General features: G+C 44.1%; 1 pseudogene; it reads right to left on the reverse strand.

The window, feature by feature from the left end:
• Positions 1-17,755: 17,755 nt before the first annotated feature.
• On the reverse strand, positions 17,756-19,223 carry LOC129549608 (acidic leucine-rich nuclear phosphoprotein 32 family member D-like; annotated as a pseudogene).
• Between the last annotated feature and the right edge of the window lie 4,116 nt (positions 19,224-23,339).

A 23,339-nucleotide genomic window follows, 5' to 3' on the forward strand; every position in this document is an offset into this window, starting at 1 on the left:
CTTCACTGCATCCTATTTGCCTTCTCTTCTCCCTTCTTTTCCCCTCCTTGAGTTCCTTGGGCTGCCCTTTAACAGCAAAATATCCCTGGGTCGGGAAGATCCCCTGGAGAAAGGCATGGCAATCCTCTCCAGTATTCGTACTTGGAGAATCCCATGGACAGAGGAGCCTGGTGGCCACAGTCCACGGGGTTACAAAGAGCTGGACATGACTGAGTGACTAACACTGTTACTTCTCTTGTCCCACTCCATAGGCAATGCCTGTTTTGGCCGATGCTGTCATCTGGTTCAAAGTTCGCTCCTTGGACCTACTAGAGAGAAATCAAAGCAGAATCTCAAAGACAGAAATACCCCACCCCCTCAACTGGCAAGAGTAATCCTAACTTCCGTGCTAGCTGTGAGAAATTGGAGCAATTATTTGTGTTTTAGCACCAAGATGAGTCCCTAGGTAGCCTTTGTTATTTTTTCTATATTTAATGTTAATGTCCAATGTATTTTTTTTTTTTTTAATTTCATTGAAGTAGTGGCTCAGATGGTGAAGAATCTGCTTGCAGTGCAGGAGCCCTGGGTTTGATACCTGGATTGGGAAGATCCCCTGGAGAAGGGAATGGCTACCCACTCCAGTATTCTGGCCTGGAGAATTCCGTGGACAGAGGAGCCTGGGGGCGCTACAATCCATGGGGTCACAAAGAGGTAAACACGAGTGAGCCACTAACACTTTCACTTTCATAGTTTCTTTACAATGTGTGTTAATTTATTCTGTAGAGCAAAGCGGTTCAGTTACACACACACACACACACATATATATGGGGCTCAGAGTTGGACACAGCTGAGCAACTAACACTTCCACTTTTACGTTCATAGTTTATTTACAATGTGGGTTAATTTCTTCTGTACAGCAGAGTGACTCAGTTGTGTGTATATATATATATATATATATATACTCTTCTTCATTCTCTTTTCCATCATGGTTTGACACAGGATACTGACTACAGCTCCCTGTGCTATACAGTAGGACCTTGTTATTTATCAAGAATTCTTATTCAAAATGGACCTCTAGGACTGTCTAAGCCTCACTCCTCGTTGACACCCACGAAACAGCTACATGTCCCATTGCGTCGCTGACACTTTTCCATGTTTGGGACGACAGTGAATGTGCAGCTGTGAGGAACACTGTGAGGGACGCTGTCAGCCCCGGCCCGTCACTCAGCCATCTCTGCCGCTGCTCGAGGGCCGTCAGTGATAACGTCCAGTGCATTTTAGTCCTCAGTGTCCAGTTGGCTCCTCAAGCAGTTTGGTTGCTGCTGCATTTCAGGATGTGGAGGGCGGGTGGGATGGGAGGGGAGGAGACAGAAGGCGAATCCTGAGAACTGATGGAGGTTCTGTTCACACCCTGGTGCTCAAGACACTGCTACTAAGTTTTGCAGAGGCCTGGTTCTGCAGGCCTCCGGTGAAGGCACACAGGAGCCCAGGGGCAAAAGCTGGGGTGGCTGAATGCTGGAAAGGAATAGCAGCTGGTCTGCCCAGCCAGGCTCTTTCCTTCTGAGGAGAGCCTGCCTGGAGGTCTGGCTGTTCTGTGAGCCCATCAGTGGGGTTCCCATAGCCCCGGTGGGTGGGAGACACCGCGCGCCACGAAACACACACACCTGGACATGACAGCAGTGGCGGTTTTATCTGCAAAACAGGAAAGCCTTATATAGCAGAACCTCAATTAACAGGAAGCCAAGAATCCAAACCCCTCATTAACCAGTGACTCTTGTAACCAACTGATCAGGCGTCTCAAATACTTGTACTTCATGTTCTTGCTGTTACAAAAAAAAAAAAAACCAAAAAACCCAAACCTCAGAGCTCAGTGTGCACCCACTTTCAGAAAGTACAGAGATCCTTTGCTATACCTCCTATATGGCACTTGTCCCCTGGCTTCCTCTGACCATTTTTATTACTAACATCTCTTTGCCTTAATCACACTCTACTGATCCTACAGCATTTGTATACTATGCAGTTTTACAAATGGCTTCACAATTCCTTCTGAGACAAAACAAGAAGGAAGTAATAATTCGAAATACATTTACCCTCCTGCTAAGTGTAGCCTCCTTAAAAGTTCACAAAAAAAATGGTTTGTTCATTTCTGCCTGCTAATGACCTCCATCTCTGTAAACTGCAGTAACTTCGTGTAACCTGGTATAACAGTGCCTGCCCCGCCACATCTGAAACCTGGGTCTGTACGTGCAAGAATATCTCCTCTTTGTCTATTCTCTACCTCAGCCCCATCCTGCCTTTAGTTGGAAGACTGTTTGAAAGCTCTCTCTGTCTTTTTTTACTGCCGTATTTCTTAAATGCAACTTCTTGAAAATGAATCTTCTAAATATTTTGGAGTCCACACTATTTCTTTATTTTTTTCTGGTTCTAGTTCTGTTCAGTCCTGTGTTTGTCAAGCAGCAATGGCAATACATTCTTTAAAATTTTGATTTTCATAATTTTAAGTTGTCCAATTCAGTGGCTTTTAGTATATTTAGAGCTGTGCACCATCACTGCTATCTAATTCCAGAACATTTCATCACCCCGAAAAGCAGTCTTGTACCCTGTAGCAATCATTCCTTAGTCTTCTCTTCCCCAAGCTCCTGCCAACCAATGATCTACTTTCTCTCTGTATAAATCGCTATATTCTGGGTATTTCATATGGATGTAATCATACAGTGTATGATCTTTCTTGACTGGCTTCTTTCACTTAGCATCATGTTTTCAGGGTTTATCCATATCCATATATAGATATATACCCATATGTATCGGTATTTTCTTCCTTTTTTTGGCCAAATAATATTCCCTGTGTGGATGACCCCATCTCTTTATCCATTCACCAGCTGATGGATACTTGGGAATAGTTTCTTCATTACTAAATTCCCTTGCCTCCTTGATTTCTTCACATCCATGTGTAATTTAAACCGTGTCTAGGACTACTTTCTTTCTTTCTTGGCCACTCTGCACTGCTTGTGGGGTCTTAGCTCCCCAACCAGGGGTTGAACCTGTGTCCTCTGCAATGGAAGCACAGAGTCCTAAGCACTGAATCACTCACGAAGTCCCAGCAATGCTTTCTTAAGCAATTCTGATCACGACATCCTGTATTAAAAACCCGTGAAGACTCGTCAGTGGTGGACCTACAGAAAGAAGTCCTCATCCATCCTCCTAGTTTAGTCCTCTTGTCTTTATTTCCTTACTCAGATGGCCTGCGTGGACAGATTCTCACGCCACGCACCTTCCCACTTTGGGTCTCTGCTCCAGTCAGTGTAACCTGCTCCCTGTACGAATGGTGAATTCCCTCCAGCCTTCCCTTTGAAGCCTTCCCCAAGGCTCTCTGGGAAAACAGACCATGCTTCAGCGCTGTCTACATTTTCCTTCATTAAAATAGCCATGATCCGATATAATAACTGTTTACCCCTTGATCGTCACTCCTGCACACAGTGTGAGCACTTTGAGGAAAATGCGTGTTTCTTATTCTGTAACTCACTCAAGGAAGATGTGTGATCAGTGATTATTTATTTCACGTGTGTACCTTTGTTGGCTGGCAAGGAGATCAAGCCAGTCAATCCTAAAGGAAATCAACCCTGAATATTCACTGGAAGGACTGATGTGGAAGCTGAAACTCTGATACTTTGGCCGTCTGATATAAAGAGCCCTGGAAAAGACCCTGATGCTAGGAAAGATTGGGGGCAGGAGGAGACGGGCACGACAGAGGATGAGATGGTTGGATGGCATCAGTGACTCAATGGACATGAGTTTAAGCAAACTCAGGGAGACAGTGAAGGACAGGGAAGCCTGGCTTGCTGCAGTCCATGGGGTATCAAAGAATTGGACAAGAAAGAGATGGGAATACCAGACCACCTGACCTGCCTCCTGAGAAATCTGTATGCAGGTCAGGAAGCAACAGTTAGAACTGGACATGGAATAACAGACTGGTTCCAAATAGGAAAAAGAGTACGTCAAGGCTGTATATTGTCGGGATCAATACCGCTGGGAGAAATATCAATAATCTCAGATATGCAGATGACACCACCCTTATGGCAGAAAGTGAAGAAGAACTAAAGAGCCTCTTGATGAAAGTGAAACAGGAGGGTGAAAAAGTTGGCTTAAAGCTCAACATTCAGAAAACTATGATCATGGCATCTGGTCCCATCACTTCATGTCAAATAGGTGGGGAAACAGTGGAAACACTGTCAGACTTTATTTTTTTGGGCTCCAAAATCACTGCAGATGGTGATTGCAGCCATGAAATTAAGACGGTTTCTTCTTGGAAGAAAAGTTATGACCAGCCTAGACAGCATATTAAAAAGCAGAGACATTATTTGCCAACAAATGTCCATCTAGTCAAGGCTATGGTTTTTCCAGTGGTCATGTATGGATTGTGAGAGTTGGACTATAAAGAAAGCTGAGTGCCGAAGAATTGATGCTTTTGAACTGTGGTGTTGGAGAAGACCGGCCCATCCTAAAGGAGATCAGTCCTGGGTGTTCATTGGAAGGACTGATGCTGAAGCTGAAACTCCAATACTTTGGCCACCTGATGTGAAGAACTGATTCATTTGAAAAGACCCTGTTGCTGAGAAAGATTGAGGGCAGGAGGAGAAGGGGACGACAGAGGATGAGATGGTTGGATGACATCACCGACTCAACGGGCATGAGTTTGGGTAGGCTTCAGGAGTTGGTGATGGACAGGGAGGCCTGGCGTGCTGCAGTCCCTGGGGTTGCAAAGAGTTGGACATGACTGAGTGACTGAACTGAACTGAACTAGCGCCTGAACAACAGCAGCAACCTTTGTTTATGCTTTACTAGGAAACTCTGATGGAGTTACAGTGCCCGGCGCTCAGAGTTTCCACCGGGAAGATGAAGTCAGCTACTTTGTGACTCGGCTTCTCAATCCCCCGAGGAAAGAGAGCAGAGGGGATTATTTCAGGCTGTGACTACTGAAACAGTACTGGAAGGGACTTCCTTCCAGATAACAGGTTTTGTCAACAGAATCTTCTTTTGATGTCCTGCGATCCCGGGATCTGGCAACTAAGGTTGTCCTCCCTTGAATACAATTGCCAAGTTAGAGAGAGGGCGCTTGGCTGATCTGCCATCAGAGGTGGCACCGCCAGAAAGATAGACAGACTCTCCTCTTCCTTCTGCTGCCACTGCCCAAGGAAGCAAGGGGAGAAACTCTGGACTTGAGCATTCAACACCCGTGGGGACATGGCCCGCAATAAAGCATAGTTTTGTGTAAGCTGTGTGTGCAAGAAGGAAAACCTCTTTCTTCTTTTCTCTATAAAAGCATGTTTATAGATGCACTCCCTCTGCAAGTCTGAGGGGGACAGGGGAAGGGAGCAAAGCAAGCCCCCCCTACCCTCACGCCCCTGCTGTCTGCCGGGGGCTGCAGGCAAAGCCCCAGCACGGTGCCTGGGAGCTTTTCAATTGTTTTCTGTCCTCTGAAGCAACCCACCCCACACCTGTGGGCAGAGAGTGGGCGCTGCCACCAGCTCAGGACCTCTGGGCTTAACAGAACCCAGGAGAACAGAAGGGGACCTTGCGTGGTCAGCATCAACATCAGGGTGTCCTCTGCAGGGCCCGCGGCAAAATCAAATGGGGACAGCTTGTTCAAAAAGTAGGGAGAATTTCAAGACAGAATCCTTAAATCCAGCATGGAGCCCTTCTGAGATGGGCGTGAAGCCAGCCCCAGGCAGGGTTATATACCAGAGACACATTTTTTTCTCAGAATCATGTAGAAAACAAGAACATATATCCCATTACAGAATATAAACAACAAACAAAATTGCCTTAACATTTTTTTTTTACTGTAGTGTAGCTTATGTTAATGTAACGTTGTATATCTATGTGCCAGACACAGTTCTAAGTGCTTTACAAATACTGACTCATGCTTTCCTTCTTGAAACTCTGTGAGGTAGGTATTGTAAGAGCCATTTTATAGATGAGGAAATGGAGGTATAGGAATTCAAGTAAATTTCTGGTTGAGTCTGCTTCTAACCACTATACTTGCTGCCTCTCCAATCAAAATAGGAATCTATTTATTTTATTATAAGGCTCTGCATCAACATATTTCGAAAAATGAGTTTTAAAGTATTTTTTTTGGACGTTGTTCCTAAAAGAGAGGGGCTTTAATTAATTGCAGGTATCTGCAGAGAACTCAGTGCATCTTTTAGATTTCTGCCACCCAACTATCTCTGTTGGTTCCTCCCCTAAATACTTTCTTCAAGCCTCTTAGTCACAACGATTCAAAAACACATCTGCTGCTGCTGCTGCTAAGTTGCTTCAGTCGTGTCCGACTCTGTGCGACCCCATGGACTGCAGCCTACCAGGCTCCTCCGTCCACGGGATTTTCCAGGTAAGAGTACTGGAGTGGGTCGCTATTGCCTTCTCCAAAACACATCTGAGAAACAAACAAATATACAAAAAGGCATCCCTAAATGAACAACAGATCAACAAGTATTACTACTCCCATCTTTGTTCAAATAATAAGACAACCCTCATGCAAAGCAGGTAAGATCCTTAACAAACAAAAACAAACAGCATTTAGTGTGCTTTCAAGAATGCCTCTCTACTCGTTAGCCTGGAAAACAGCCAGCATTAAAAAAAAAAAAAAATTGGAGTATAGTTGATTTACAGTACTGTAAGTTTCGGGTGTTAAGCACAGCAATTCAGTTACACATATACAGGTTCTTTTGCCATATAGATAATTGCAGAGTGCTGACCAGAGTTCACTATGCTATATCAGAAGTCCTTCATATAGAGTAACAACTAGCATATTGAATGTGAAGAAAATGTTAAGTTGGGTTTTGTACTCTAAAAGAGTAAGTATAAAATAAACTTTAGAAAGCATTTTATTCAAAGTGCTCAAATACGAAGTTACGATATGTCTGTAAGAGACCTAAATTCTGTGGAAGCTTCCTCCATTCATTTCTGTTTACTTTCCACAAGACGTTGGATCAATGCCTTGTGTCTGCATTTTATTTACCTCTGTTTGTGCTTTAATTTCCTGAAAAGGAATTAGGAGTGGGGACTCGAGCCTCATTGATACTAAGACAGCATTTTTTTTTTCATTGAATCGGAACTGATCTGAGTATGATATGATGAAGAATATTAAAGAAAAACATCTCACAGTATACAGATATATTTAAAAATATTCCCCGCCCGCCACAAAGTAGCTACTTCAGTGCCTTTAAAGCTCACTTGTAAAACACTGAAAGCAGGGACGAACTTCCCTGGTGGCCGGGTGGTTGAGAATCCACCTCGCAGGGCAGGAGACACGGGTCCGATCCAGTGTCAGGGAAGTGGGATCCCTGGTGCCTTGGAGCAGCTAAGCTCGTGTGCTGCATCGGGGGAGTCCACGCTCCACAGAAGGTCTGCACACCGCGGCGAAGACGCCGTGCAGCCAAATAAGCAGATAAAGGGCCGGAAACGCTGAGAGCAGGGAAAGACGCCCAGAGCCTCGCGTACAGGCTTCCCACCCGTAACCTTGGGTCTCTGGCCTGCATTATGCTCCTCTGTGTAAAGCAAAACACTCTGCCATTTTGAACACGCCAGAGATCTCCCTGGGAGTCTGTCATCTTCAACTGTTCTGTGGTCAGCGGTTTCCAACTGTACTGACTCATTTTCCAACCCTCCCATCTCTTCCTCTGTCTTTCTAGTGTGTGAGGTCATTACTTATACAATGCTCTCATCAGAACGGCAGTTTGCAAAACACCCTTTTCTAGCAGCACGCTTAAAGAGAAAGAAACCCACCTGTGCACGACCCACTGAAGCTTCTAGTGGGGGAGGGGTGGGCAGCTGGGAACCAGAGGACCAGGTGAGGGAGGTTCAGAGGCACGAACCTTCAGTTACGGCATAAACGAGTCATGGGCACGAAACCAGCAGTATGGGGACTACAGTGAAGAACGAAACGAGGCTCGTCACGGTGACCGTTTTGTGATGTCTAGAAATATTCAATCACCGTGCTGGGCACCAGGAAGTAACACAGTCCTGAAGGTCAATTATACTTCGAAAGCGAACAAACCCGGAGAAAAAGAGTTCAGGTCTGTGGTTACCAGCGGCAGGGGTTGGGAGAGGGAGGGATTGGATGAAGACAGTCAAAATGTACAAATTTCCAGTAATAATTAATGCTAGGGATGTAATATTCAACATGATTGATATAATCAGTTCTACTGAATGTTATATATGAAAGGTGTTCAGAGAGTAAATCCTAAGAGTTCTAATCACAAGGGAAACTTTTTTCCTTTTCCTTTTCTTTTGTATTTATATGAGACAGATGTTCAATAAACTTATGGTGATAATCATCTCATGATGTATGTAAGTCGTTACTATAAAATACAGCACCTAAAATTGGTACAGTGCTGTATGTCAATTATGTCTCAAAAACACTGGAAGAAAAATGTTAAATATCAAACAAAACAAAACAATTTCCGATCGGAATAACCCACCCTGGGTTCTTGTGTCTTCATGCAAGTTTGATTCGAGGAGGCCAAAGGCTGCTTCACTTGTCTTGGAACGTATTCTGTTTTTTTCTTGAATTGACAGACTTGTTACAGGAAAGTCAACTGACCTTTGGGGACAATACTTCTTTCTTTCTTATTCTTTTAATTGGAAAAGTTAGAAAGAAAGAAAACAACAGAATATAATATAGCCAACATTAGCACTCACAAGAAAATATCAAACTTATAATTTCTCTCGAAAAATAAATAATACCGATTAAGCTGTAGCCTCCTTGACCTCCTTCCTGATTCAATTTCCCTTCATTTCTCCCTGAAAGTCACCACCATGAGGAGTTCATCATGGTATCTGTCAGCCCATTCTTTTACGTCAGCTATAAACATATATTCTTTATAAATAACATATACTATTGCTTGCATGATACAAACATAGCATTATGTCTTGCCAAGACAGGACTGAACTACCTTAATCTTTGGAGATAAGAGAGTATAACATTTCCTTGAATTATGACCTCTGTTTTAGAAACAGTTCCCTGGAATAGTTAAAAATAGGTAAACAAGGATCTACTGTGTAGTACAGGGAAATAGACTTACTGTCTTGTAATAACCTATAATGGAAAAGAATCTGAAAAAGAATAAAAGTAAAACCAAATTATTTTGCTGTACACTTGAAACTAACACAACATCGTAGATGAAATATGCTTCAATTAAAAATCTAATGCTAGGAGATTTAAACCCAAAACACACAAGCGAAAGAACACCCATCTGTTCCCTGGAGCAAATTTTAACTTCTGGATTAATCAGCGTAGTAAATCTCTATTACAGACATGAAGTCTGGAGTTGAACTCTTTAGCCATGATACTTTTACAAGTTTCTGCTAGAAAATAAACCCAGGTTGGGATTCTCTGTTACCGAAGATCTGTGAAGTTGAGGGAAGCTTGCTTTGGGATATTTCTGATGTTAGGTTTTTTTCTGTCAAGTTGATATTTTTTCTGCAGCTATCAAAACCTTCAAGTGGTCACATAGTGAATACATAAATATTTTCTATATTTTAAATCCTTGGATACAAGATGTTATTGTAGTCACAGTTACATATATCCAACTGTAGGTTTTTCAAGCTAATGTGACAGAAGTCTTAACAATTAAAATGCAAATTAGTCATAGTATTTATAAATTCATTTTTTTAATGGAAAAATTTAATGATTGGCAGAAATAGGCACCGGAATTAAAAGTCCCTCAAAGGTATATAATTCTATCCTTCAGTCGTAAAGGAGACCAATAGTACCGTATGCAGATAGCTGAGCGCCTCCAGTTTTGAGTGTTACCTCGCGTCGTAGACGGCATCACGGGTGGTGTGTTAGTAAACCTAGTCCTGTAGCGCCACCGTGTGACCGACATGCTCAACTACATGCCGTTGGATTTCGGGGAGGGAGACCTTTGCTCTTTAACAGGCTTGCTCGCGCAGCTGCCGCGGTCACTGTAGTTGGATCGACGGTGCCCGCCAGCAGCGGGATGAGCCGTGCCTGCCTTCCCTGGGCCGTCCGAGAACGCCAGATTCTTTTGGTTTAGATCCCGGACAGTCAGATAAACCGGGACCAACGGGTCCCCTACTTGCGTGCGCGCTCGGGGCGCCGCCGTCCGCGTCCCGGCCGGAGGGTCGCCGCCGCCGCGCAGCCCCGCGAGGCCGCGCCGCCCGGACGGGGCCGGGGTCCCCGGCGGCGCTTTCCGCTCCAGCGCCTGAGGCCAGAGGGGCGACGCGGGAGCCGGAGCTCAGGACGCGGGGGCGCCGGGCGCCTGAAGACGAGGGCCACGCCGGGCCGGAGACCCGCGAGAGGCAGGCCCGGCGCTGCGCCCGCCGGGCGTCCAGGGCTCGGCGGCCCGAGTTCCCGGGGCTTGCTCGCCAGTCGCCGCGAACGCAGCAACTTCGGGAGGGGAGCTCGTGTGCACCCGGGGCGGATTCATGTCGGTGCATGGCAAAACCAACCAATATAATATTGTAAAATAAAAAGCCTCCAATAAAAAACAAACACCAACAGGAACGACCGCCGCGCAGGCTGGGGGCCAGAGGCCTCGGGTCAAGCAGGCAGCAGGCTGCCCGTCCCCTGAAGACCCCGGGAGGGCCCGTGCGGCCTCTTTCGCGCTTCCGATGGTCGCTGGAAACCCCTGGAGCTCCGGGCTGCTGAGCCCAGCGCTGACGGCTCGGCCCTCGTCCCCACCGGCCTCCTGCCTGCGTCCCAGCCTTCCCTGGCTCTTCCCTCTGCTTTCGGGGGGACGCCGGCCTCTCTTCTCCAGCACCCCGTCCCCTGCTCTGGGAAGACTGAAACAGGCGTCTGTTAAGGCGTCCAGGGTGCCTATCCACCACTCAGAGAGCAGCCGCAAGGTTAAACGCCAGGGACGCTCCTCAGTGTCCTTTTTCTGCTCTGGAATTCCTGTGTCCTATAATATAGAGAAGAATCCCCCTGCAGCGCGCGAGACCCCAGCTCCATCCCTAGGTCGGAAGAGCCCCTGGGGAAGAGGTAGGCCACCCACTCCAGGCTTCTTGGGCTTCCCTGGTGGCTCAGACAGTAAAGAATCTGCCAGCAGTATGGGAGACCTGGGCTCAATCCCTGGGGTGGGAAGATACCCTGGAGGAGGGCATGGCAACCCACTCCAGTATTCTTGCCTGGAGAATCCCTATGGACAGAGGAGCCTGGCAGGTTACAGTCCATGGGGTCACAAAGAGTCCGACACGACCGATCGACTTTCTTTCTATGGATAAAATTAGCTTTGTTGTATCCTAAAATGTCTTGACTCATTTATTTTGCAGTTTACAGCAGTAAAGTTTACGAATTCTGACACACGTGTAGAGTCATATAACCACTTCCACTGTCAAGACCCAGAAAATTCCATCAGCCCCAAATCCTATCACACTGCCCACTTTGTACACGTAGCCTTTTAAAGTGAATTATTTGTTTTTCTTTATTCTTAGGCACTTGATCCATATTAATGATGAAGGCATCTTCAGCATGTATTTTGCACTTTAGAAAGATGGATTGGTGACTCTCTGTAACACCAGTGTAAAAAATCCTTTCTACTCTGGGCCCACCAGATCGCCAACAGCGCCTTGTAATCACCACAGATGTTTTCTGCGTCCAGCAGTATTTAGTTTGCTCTTTGATTTTACTCCTTGCTTATATGCACAGGAGCTCAGCTCTCTTTATGTTTCTTCCACTCCTGCTCATAAAATAGTTATGGGTCTCCCCACCCTTTGTACTGCTCTTTAAATGTGTTCAAGTGACTCTTAAAACATGGTGTCCAGATTGAGATGCCGTGGCCCTGGTGTTCACATGATACACTCTGGACCTAGCTGGGATGCACTTTCTTCCTCCCCAGATTCTGTCTAAGACTGCAGTCGCATTTTTTCTTTTCTCAGCAGTAATCCACTATTTACTTTCAATGAGTATCTGGTCAACGATACAATTAAAAAAAAATTAACACAGGGCTGCTTGCTAGTTCTTTCAGTCCTTATGCTGTATATCTGGCATGGGGATTTTTGCATCCTAGTAAAGAATTTTATATTTGATCTTTTTAATGTTTTCAGTGTAAAATTTGGCCAGAGTTCCAGCTTGTGAGCCTGGGTCTGCGTTATATATGTGTTCCTCTTCCTCAGTTTTCCGTGAAGGATGGAAGGGAGCCAGGCATTTCTTGCTCCCTGCCTTGTCACACCTCTTTAATCCCAGCGCCCTTCTTCTCTTATTAGGTCATGTCTCTTCGCAGGCGAAAGATGCGGCAGCTGGCGTCACACAAAAATGGAATGAGAAGGGAGGCAAAGAGACTAGTGGGTAAACAAAACCTGGCTTATAATTGGGCTCTTACCTTATTATGATGTACAGGAAGATATAGAAGTAGCGTGGTCTTTTCTAGAGAAAAGAAGAAACGCTCTATTAGTAATAGATCAGTACATATCTGTGAAAATGGGGGGAAGAGATTGGATGAAACAATAGAAATTCTCTTACTCTATTGATACTATGTATAAAATAGGTGACTAATGGGAACCTGCTATATAGCACAGGGAACTCGACTCTGCTCTGTGGGGACCTAAATGGGAAGGAGATCCAAAAAAGAGGGGATATTCATAAACATGGGCTTCCCTGGTGGTTGAGACTGTAAAGAACCCGCCCGCAATGTGGGAGACCCGGGTTCGACCCCTGGGTTGGGAAGATCCCCTGGAGGAGGGAAAGGCTACCCACTCCAGCATTCTCGCCATGGACAGAGGAGCCTGGTGGGTACAGTCCGTGGAGTTGCAGAGAGCCGAACATGACGGAGCGACTAAGCACAGCGCACACACACACACAGCTGACCCATTTGGCCGTGCAGCAGAAACTAGCACAACGTTGCAAAGCAGCTATCCTCCAATAAAAATTAATAACAACCTTTATTTTCCAAAGAAAAAATCACATGAATTCCGCTTGTCTCCCTTCCGTGTGTGTTTTAGTGAGAATGCAGAGACCAGTTTGCAGGGCTTCCTTTTAGGGTATTCTGAAATTCCGTGCCACTCTTCCTGTCTATCATCTGTTTAATTTTATTGTCAGATACAATGTGAGAGCGACCCTCTTGCCGAGTTAAGTGTCCTCAGCACAGTGCTGTTAATCGCAGGCCTAATGTCCTGCAGGACTTACTTGTCTTGCATAACTGAAGGCATGTGATCCCTTTGATTTACACATTTTTGACAACAGTGTGTGGTTAGAACCGTTACTTTCATACCAAACGTATTATTGACTCTAATCTCAGAACCAGGTATGTTTATTAAACACCAAAGGCATTTTATTTCCTATGAAATTGTTCCGAATATATAAAATAGGAAAATATGATACACACATGTGCTACTACCCAGATCTTACAAATAACAGTCTTGTTACCTTTGCCTCAGATCTTGGAAACAGAAAACTAAACATTTCACAGGTTGAGTCAAAGCTCTCTCTGTGTCGCTTTGGGCCTCCTTCAGATGCACTCGACGGCCTCCTGCCCCAGCTGCAGCAACCAGCTGTTATTATTACCGTGATGACGCACATAGCCCTGTTCATTCATCTTGGCTGCCGTGTCACATTTCATTTATGACTATTCCAAGTTTAAATGCTTCCCTCTTGGTGATTACTTAGATGAGTTTGGAAAAGATTTTGATACTAAGAAGCTACTGCTGTAAATCCGTATATATGCCCTTTAGGTCCTAGGTGGTCCAGTGTCTGCTCTTCAAAGAGGTTGTAAAAATTTCTGCTCTCACCAGCAGCTTATTTATCTGTGGACTCTACACATTTGCACACTCTTGGTACTGTCAGTCTTTAAATTTTGGTCGATTTTATGAATGCAAAGCCAGAGAGCATTGTTGTTTTCCATCTTTTCAATGTCTTTTTTTCTTTTTCTTCAAAACAACTTTATATTGAATTGTAACTGATTTATGATGTTGTGTTAATGTCAGGTGTACAGCAAAGTGGTTAAGTTATACTATATGTATCTATTTTTTATCAGATTCTTTTTCACTATAGGTTTTATTACAAGATATTGAATATAGTTCCTTGTGCCATACAGAAGGTCCTTATTGTTCTTCTATTTTATATATAGAATTTTTCACTTTCTTAATATCAGTTTTATTGAGATAAAACTTACGTACCATACAAACAACTCTTTAAAAAGCGTACGCTTTAGTAGTTTTACTTATTTTCACTTTTTAATAGTGTTTTTTTCATACAGTGTTTTCAGGGATTGATGTAAACTCATTGAGCTTCACCCCCCTTTACTGCTTATGCTTTTTGTATCTTAATGCAAGGTTTCCTTCCTGAACACAATTTGAAAAGGTTATTCTCCTACATTTTCTTCTGGAATTTAAAATATTTGGCTTATCACATTTAGGTTTTTAGTTCCCCTAAAATAGACTTTTATGTATGTTATGAACTAAGGGATTTACACTTTTTAAAAAAAAAATTACAGATAAAAAATTGATCTGAAAGTATTTGAATAGTTCATCCTTTCCCAATGATTTGCAATGTTAATTCAGTGATATTTTGTGTTTCTATATTCATTTTATAAAATGTTTTAACTACCTTTTTGTCTTTACTGTATCAAAATCTCAAAGTCTTAATCATTAGACTTTATAAGGTATTTCTTAGAGCAAGGACATCCCCTATCTTTCTGGTAAAAATGTTTGATTTCTTGGGACTTTGCTCTTCCAAATAAAGCTTAACACTGGCCTGCCAAGTTCCACACAAAGCTTTAATGAAATTTATAATGAATTTTACTGAGTCCCTAGATCAGTCCGAGAGACTTGACACGTTTATTACAGCGGGCATTCCCAACCGTGGTTTATCTATTTGGCACCTTCCTTAGTCTCTGTCCCTTTTTCCAACTTGAGATGAACGTGCAAATAAGGCCGTTTGTCTTTTAGTTCTTTCCTTTTTGTTTTTATTAGCCATTTGTTTTATTTGCTTAAAATACAGTTCTATCTTTTCTTATTTTTACTACATTATTACAGAAATGCCAGTTTAAGTACTTGAGTCCATTGGTCTTTTATGATTTTTTGGGGGGCTTAAAATCTGAGAATAAAGTTATAATTTCACTATAGTATGATAAATACAATATTCAGAATAATTTTCCAAAGAATGTTTAAATTTAAATCTTGATCATTGTTACATTTCTAGAAAGTCAGTTATAATAACCTGAAGGTAATTTTCTGGGAGAGCCATTTAAAAATAGCATTAAACTGGGTAAAAATATTTCACAAAGATAAGTGCCTTCCATATTGTACAATGAGAGCTAGACATGTATACAAGTGATAATCTTTTCTGCCTTAGTTTTAAAGCACCCTAGAACCAAGACAATTGATAACAGCCAGGGAATTAAGGCAAAATTAATATATTTATTCTTAAATTCCATTATAGAGTGACAAAAGAGCAGTTTGAGAGTTTTTGGCTTTATTTTGTTTTACCAAGTGAAATTTACTTGGTGGGTTATAGGATTCTATAAGAGTTCTGATGACCATATTGTTGTTGTTAGTGTTCAGTCGCTAAGTTGTGTCTGACTTTTTGCAACCCCATGGACTGCAACACTCCAGGGTTCCCTGTCCTTCACTATCTCCCTGAATTTGCTTAAACTCATGTCCATCGAGTGAGTGACGCCATCCAACCATCTCATCCCCTGCTGCCCCCTTCTCCTCCCGCCTTCAATCTTTCCCAGCATCAGGGTCTTTTCCAATGAGTCGGCTCTTTGCATCAGGTGGCCGAAGTATTGGAGCTTCAGCTTCAGCATCAGTCCTTCTAATGAATACTCAGGGTGGATTTAATTTAGCATAGACTGGTTTGATCTCTGTGATGGCCAACGGACTCTCAAGAGTCTTCTCCAACACCACGGTTCAAAAGCATCAATTCTTCGGCACTCAGCCTTCTTTATGGTCCGACTCTCACATCCGTACATGACCACTGGAAAAACCATAACGTTGACTGTATGGACCTTTGTCAGCAAAGTAATGTCTCTGTTTTCTAATACACTGTCTAGGTTGGTCATAGCTATTCTTCCAAGGAGCAAGCATCTTTTAATTTCGTGGCTGCAGTCACCATCTTCAGTGATTTTGGAGCCCAAGAAAATGAAATATGACACTGTTTGCACATTTTCCCCATCTATTTGCCATGAAGTGATGGGACTGGATGCCATGATCTTAGTTGTTTATCGAGGGTCTCGTGCATATGCCAGTCTCAGCTGCAGTGTGAAAGGTCACACAGACCTGCCCAGACAGACCAGGTGACCCCAGCTTCTCTTTTCAAACAAAGCTACACTTCAGCGTAACTGACACTGACCTACTGTGAGTGAGTAGTGGGATTAACCTTCCGAATGTGAGTTTGCAATTATTAACTGGAGCTGTCATCATAAATCGGTCTCTGATTTGCGGTTTGTTCCTGGGAAATATTTTAAGCTGAGTAGTTTTTTTTTTTTCATATCTTGGAAGTCCCCACCTGGGGCTTCCCAGGTGGCTCAGTGGTAAAGAATCCACCTGCCAATGCAAGAGACAAGGAGACATAGGTTCTGATCCCTGGGATGGGAAGATCCCTGGGGGAGGAAATGCCAACCCACTCCAGTATTCTTGCCCGGAGAATCCCATGGGCAGAGGAGCCTGGCGGGCTACAGTCCATGGGGTCACACAGAGTCAGACACGACCCTCCAGGGCATCTCTGGAGTGTACCTTCTGGAAGAAGGCATCCCTTCACTCATTCTCCTCTACCCAGGAGCTCTACGCTCTACGAATGGAGTTACAAAGAGGAGAGAGATCCTCTGCGGGCATGTCTCATACTGAATGTCCCAAACAAGCCATGTGGGATTCGGGGGCTGGTGAGGCGTGTAACAGGGATGAGTCAAGGCTGGAAGGGATTCTTAGTGCTGGAGGGAAATCTGGTCTTCATCTCAGTTCACTGGGCGAGTGAAAGATGCGAAGGCCTGTGCCTTCAAAACAATGGTGTTCTTTCTTTTCAATTATTTTTTGAGATTAATGGCATTTTTTTTTCCTCCGGAGGAATAAAGCAAATTCTTTTTTAAAAAAATCACTCAAGTAATGAATTTAGCTTTGCTGTCAGCTGTTAGTTGTGGCCTGCGGGATCTTTTGCTGTGGGGCTTGGACTCTCTCCTTGTGGCGACAGGCTCAGGGGGTGCAGGCTCCGGCTTAGCTGCTCCACAGGATGTGGGATCTTAGGTCTCTGACCAGGGATGGAACCTGCGTCCCCTGCATTGCAAAGTGGCATTTTAACCACTGGGCCACAGGGAAGTCTCAGAAAGAGGCAAATTCTTATCTTGGGCTTAGAACAGTATCTCATACATAAGCTTGACAAATGTTGATTTAATGAATTTATCGAAGTTCATAAAGATTCCCATTTCCATTATGTAACATGCAAGTTAAAACTGTCATGCACTCAGATTTTGCTTGGTTTTATTTTTCCTGAAATAATAATAAATAATAAGAGGATAACCCTGCTTCTGTTTTAAAAGCCAAAATCAGTAAAGATGTTTTAATATTTTGAAAGCATAATCTCTTTCTTCCCGTCTTCATGACCAAAAGGCATTTTGATTCTCTGCTGGTAAAAATAAAATTTATGAAAGTGCCTTCTCATCTTTATGAGGACTAATTCCAATCTTCAAAACAGGTTTTAATCTTTTAACCTACAAAGTCACAACTATTTGGATGCTCTTCCTTTTATTTTAACCAGTTGCAAGCACACTTACACTTGCTCATGATTGTCAACTCATCACATCAAGGAATTTCTAATCATACATTTTTTTTTAAATGTTAAGATTTTATTTACAAAGCTTCTTTGTTGTACAGAAAGTAAAAATGCTGTTACAATCTTGGTGTAACTGGTAGCCACAGACAGTTGACTCACCAATCACAGCTATCCACGCTACAGCAAGTCTTACACAAAAACCTAACAACGCTTACAATTTTGTTGGGGTGAAGTCCCCAAGCTTGGTGGTGGATTTCCAAGAGGGACTAAATGGAGGAAGGTGGAATGTCACAGGAACTATTCTTTGGCTCTTTGGGTGGGTGGGTGTCCTGGGGTTTGTATCACAGCTACCTTTTTTTTTTTCCCTAAAAAAAAAAACAAACAGCTACCAAATCCATGTCAGCAGTCCAACCAACACTGAACAGTTCTTTTTTTGCAGGTTATTGGGGTCTTAGTAATCATCTTCTCCCTCGTCATCTGTTTCTCTCTTCCTCTTCTCCCCTTTCCCGCTTTCTTCCTCTTCTTCATCCTCATCTTCGTCTTCATCCTCATCTTCATCAGCTTCTCCATCATGTCCAAACTCTTCTTCCCCCACTGACTTCATCCCCCACTGACTTCATCTCCATCCTCCTCCCCTTCTACGTCTTCGTCTTCATCGTCATCCTCTTCATCGTCAGACTCTTCTTCCTCACCGTCTTCATCCTCCTCCTTACCCTCATCTTCATCATCCTCTTCTTCATCCGCACCATCCACCTCGGCATCTGAACCTGGGGCTTCACGATCCTCTCGGTCATAGCCATCCAGATAGGTCAGCTGGGGCAGGAGCTTGAAGACACTCTCTCGGTAGTCATTCAGGTTAGTAACCTCGCAGTTAAACAGATCCAGGCTCTTCAGACATTCCAACTTTTTCGAAGGTTCCAGGGTGCTGATATCTTTCAGTTTATTTCCACTAAAGTTTAGATGTGTAAGATTTGGAAGTTTTTCTGCTAACATATCCAGACCTCCACAGATTCTATTGTCACTGAGCTCCAGCTTTTTCAATTTAGGTAGTTTGGGAAGATTTGAAACTGAAATCAAGCCTACATTTATTAAACTGAGGAACTCTAAGTTCACAAATTCAGCTGTTAAGCCCTCAATTTTCCCATCATTTGATTTGCAATTGTCCAGGACAAGTTCTCGAACAGCTGCCGGGGTCCGCTTCCTCAGCTCCAGGTGGATCCTCCTCTTCATGTCCATGTTTCTCTCTCTTCCCCCCTCTTCAAACTTACCTTTCCGCGGCGGGGGCGAGGCGTCCCAGCCTGCGCAGGGAGGGCCGTCCGAAGGGGTCGGCTCGAGGCAGAGGCCGACGGCGCGGTCCTGGGCGGCGGGCGGCGTGCGGGCTGGCGAGCGGAGCCCCCGGAGCCAAGTTACTCGCGGGAGCGGAGAGAAACCATGGAGGGAAAAGGGGGCTGGCGCGCAGCTCTGGTCTCACTACCGCCGCCCCCGGCCGCGGCCCCGCACTGCGCTTAAACCGGCGACGCGGCGCGGCTGGCTGCTCGGCTCCCTCCCTAATCATACATTTTAAGTGAAAGTGAAATAAGACTCTCAGTCGTGTCCGACTCTTTGCGACCCCGTGGACTGTAGCCCACCAGGCTCCTCTGTCCATGGGATTTTCCAGGCAAGAGTACTGGAGTGGGTTGCCATTTCCTTCTCCAGGGGATCTTCCCAACCCAGGGATCGAACCCGGGTCTCCTGCATTGCAGGCAGACACTTTACCATATTATTTTTCAGTTGTGATGATTTAAAATACATTTCTTCTAAAAGGAGAGTGAGAAGGGCTCTTTTTTCCCCCCCAGAATGAAGCCATACTTGTACAGTTTGACATAGCGCATGTCACGACACACGTGAAGATGATAAACTCTTTGTATTTGGACACACAAAACTCACATTTTATAAAAATCATTTTCTGGGTTTCCACTCTGCTTTTGTTTTGATGACTCATTTTGTCCTTTATTCTGGGAAGTCTTAATGAAAATATTTGAGTAAAGAAGAAGTGAAAGGTACTTGCCCTTTAGGATCCAGAACAGTGAAAAAGCTTTTTATAGCAGATGTTCCTTGCATACTTATATGTGTGAAATCCAAATACAGCAACTTTTCTTTTTGTCTGTGATAAAAGTCACTCTGACTGCTGAAAGCAGGAAGAAAGTCTAATTATTTGTGGGTGTTGACCTTTTCTTCTCTTCTCTTTTCTTCCCTGTCAGTTTCTGGTGGAAATTTTGGCTCAGTACAATAAAAAATAGATTCAAGAGGTCGCCGTGATCTTAAGTGTGCTGGCTGAGGTTGCCCTGATATAATGCAAAGAAGCGCACTCTTGGTCAATGGTGAAGTAATGTTGGTGTTAAAATGTCTAAACATGCGGTCTTTCTTCTGGAGCATTATGAGTGTCCCAGTGGCGGGGGTCAGCCTAGAGCCCTCCGTACATATTTACTCTGTGTTGTCCACAGTGCTGAATGGTCTCCCTTGTTTTTGGTAAAGTTTTTACATTTTCTAGGACTCGCTGACCTATCCAGGTTTTCAGTTTTCAGCAAACAATTCCTTAGTAGTCAGAAAACCTAATTCTCAAGTTTAGCACAGAGAAGAGATTAAGTGAAGAAAAATTCCACAGCTGGTATAAGGTAGGGAGCCCAGCCTGCCGCTCTGTGATGACTGGAGGCGTGGCTGGGTGGGGGGTGGGGGCTCAGGAGGGCAGGGTTACCTGTGCTGTCCCCTGATTCATGCTGCTGTGCAGTAGAAGCCAACACTGCAGAGCAATTACCCTCCAATCAACAATGCATTTGAAAGAAAAATTAAAAGAATGCCACAGCTAATAGCGGGAGAACGGGACTCACCCCAGTCTCATTTTAAAATAAATCAGCTCCATATTCTGGTATAGTTTATGTCAGATAAAATGTGCCCATTAAAGACGCACACTTTAATTTTTTGAAAACTTCATATACCCCTGAGGACTACCACCAAAATCAAGACCACTTCCATCATGTACAGATGTTCCTGTGTTCTAATCCGGCCCCCTCTCCCCGCGCTTCTAGTCCTGAACAGTAACTGATCTGCTTTCTGTCCCTTAGATTAGGTTTGTCTTTTCAAGGGTTTCAGTAAAAGGGAGGCATACTGAACGTTAGTCGCCTCTTTTGCCTTTTCGTTGCCCCTTGCAGGTTGCTCTCATCCCCGAAGTTGGGGACTGGGAGATGCAGGCTTTGGCTCCTCTATACTCATCCCATCAGGGCTTCCCAGTGGCTTAGCATCCGCCTGCCATGCAGGGGCCACGGTTCGATCTCGGGAGGCAGGTTCGAGCCCTGGGTCGGGGAGACCCCCTGGAGGAGGGCAAGGCAGCCCACCCCAGTCTTCTTGCTTGGAGACCCCCACGGACAGAGGAGCCTGGCAGGCTGCAGCCCACGGGGTCACAAACAGCTGGACACGACTGAGCGACGAGCACTTTACTGTGTGAGTCCTGTATATGTGCCGGCGTGTCAGACGTTGTGCTAGAAAATACGCAGAGTGGGGAGCAGAATACGGTCTGATGCTGGTCCCCTTGGAGACCTGTGTGAAACCAAGGAACACACACAGGGGCCCGGAATTACGGTTTCCCTCAGACCTATGGAGGAGAAAGTATCTGTGAAGAAATCTACAGTGTGTTCTTGATGTCTGGTATAAAAACACGCGAGAAAGGAGAAATTCCTTCTTGGCAACCGAGCAATCACCTGCACACTGCATCTTTCAGCACCTGCCTCCTAAGAGGCTGTAGTGTCTATGGCCCAGACAAAGCCCCAGAACTTCGCATGCTAAACACGGTTCATCCCGGAGCTTTGAGTCAAGCTAAACTGCATATTTATTTTTGTTTGACATTTCAAAGAATGCCTTCAGAGTTCCTTCTCGTAAATCTATTAGAATAGATTTCTCATAATGCTAATTCATTGGGGGTCTTGATTTATGTTACACTAGATAACCCGCTTTAATTCTAAACAGTGAGAGAAAAAGTAAGCCTTTAGATTTGATGGGTTAAATGACCCTTGGTTGCCAGCACCAGATTCATGACTGTCTCCAATGCCCACCTTCTTTGGCTGAGTGACCTTAAGGGTTTTTTTTTCTTCTGCCCTGTGGAGTTTATGGGATCTTACTTTCCTCACCAGTGACCGAACCCTGGCTCTTAACAGTGAAAGTGTGGTGTCCTAGCCACTGGGCCTCAGAGAAGTCCCAAGAGTTTCATTCTCTGTCCTGCTGCAATTCATTTTCTCATTTTGCCTAAGTCTTTCAAGTTTCTGTGTTGTGTTTTGTAATTATTTAAATCAAGCTATTTTCTTAGAAAACATATATGGCCGTTCAAAAAGATCAAAGCCCCACTCTAAACATAGTATTTTCATATTAGCAAGTTCCTTTCCAGTCACTTTCACAGGAGTACCTATTTCACAGATTAAGTAATAAACCACACATTATTTAGCTGAAGAAACAAGTAGGGACAAGTTACTACGACTGCCCAGTAGATGACGCCAGATCCCACGTTACCAACCAGCCCCTCCGGAAACTGTGAAGGGATTTCATAAATCTGGCAGCATCTTATTTCTTTGAGGAGGAGCAAACTGTCTTAGCTCACATTTTTTTGTTCAACTGTCATAGAGTCCAAAGCTTTACGCTTTAGAATTCCACACACTGAAGGGGTTGTTAATTTTGAGGGCATTTTTTAAAGGTTTTAATAACTTGTGGAAAGTCTGTAAATAAAAGTACTCTTTAGAGGCACTTAAGCGTTCAAGGAAAAATGTGCGCATTATAAAGTCCTGAAATACTTTTTGAACGATAACAGTTCAGCATTGCTTGTGATCTGTGCGTGGATGAGGACGGCTTTTTTTAATGGAGGTGTAGTTGATTCACAAGGCTGTGTTAGCTTCAGGTGTGAAGCAAAGAGTTTCCATCACACATACATACATATTTTTTCAGTTTGTTTTTCGTTATCAGTGATTATAAAACATTGAGAATACTTCTCTGTGAGGCTGATCTTTTAGGTGCTTAAAAAAGCTTTCCTCTTTTCACACTGTCCATACGAGCTCTGAATCCCCTGCTCGCGGCAGGCTTTGCTCCTGGCAGGCTTTGCTCCTGGGCCTCGTGCAGACGGAGCGACAGGACAGAAACTTGCCTCCGCGGCGCTGCTTTCTGTTTGTAGCGATGACTCCAAGTGGGGAGTGAAGTCCATGCCATGCTTCGGCAATTGAATAGGACTGTTCCAGTCACTAACCCGACTTCACAGTTCAGCACATCAGCGCGCATAATGCAACCGTATCAACTCTTCCCAGTGTTTTACATAAGTGAACAGTGCTCGGGGGTTTTGTATGAATATGTTTGGAAAGTGCTGTTTTGAGCATCTTTAAAAATGTGTGACGTTATATGGTGAGCATCACTCTTTGCTTTATACATTAAGGATGTATTAATATTTACATTGGGGGAAGTTAAACTAAGAAAAGTAATAAATTATCCTGCCTTCATATGTGGCCATTTGACTGACATTTGACTCTTGTAAGATTATTGGAATATTTGCATTACAAGTAGCTGTTCTTTACTTCTCTTTAGATAAGTAGCCACATTGTTACCCCATGTATTTAGTATTCCACAG

The sequence above is a fragment of the Moschus berezovskii genome, chromosome 28, assembly GCF_049115385.1.
Source record: "Moschus berezovskii isolate FMDL1 chromosome 28, NW_MosBer_1.0, whole genome shotgun sequence".
NCBI classification, from domain to species: domain Eukaryota; kingdom Metazoa; phylum Chordata; class Mammalia; order Artiodactyla; family Moschidae; genus Moschus; species Moschus berezovskii.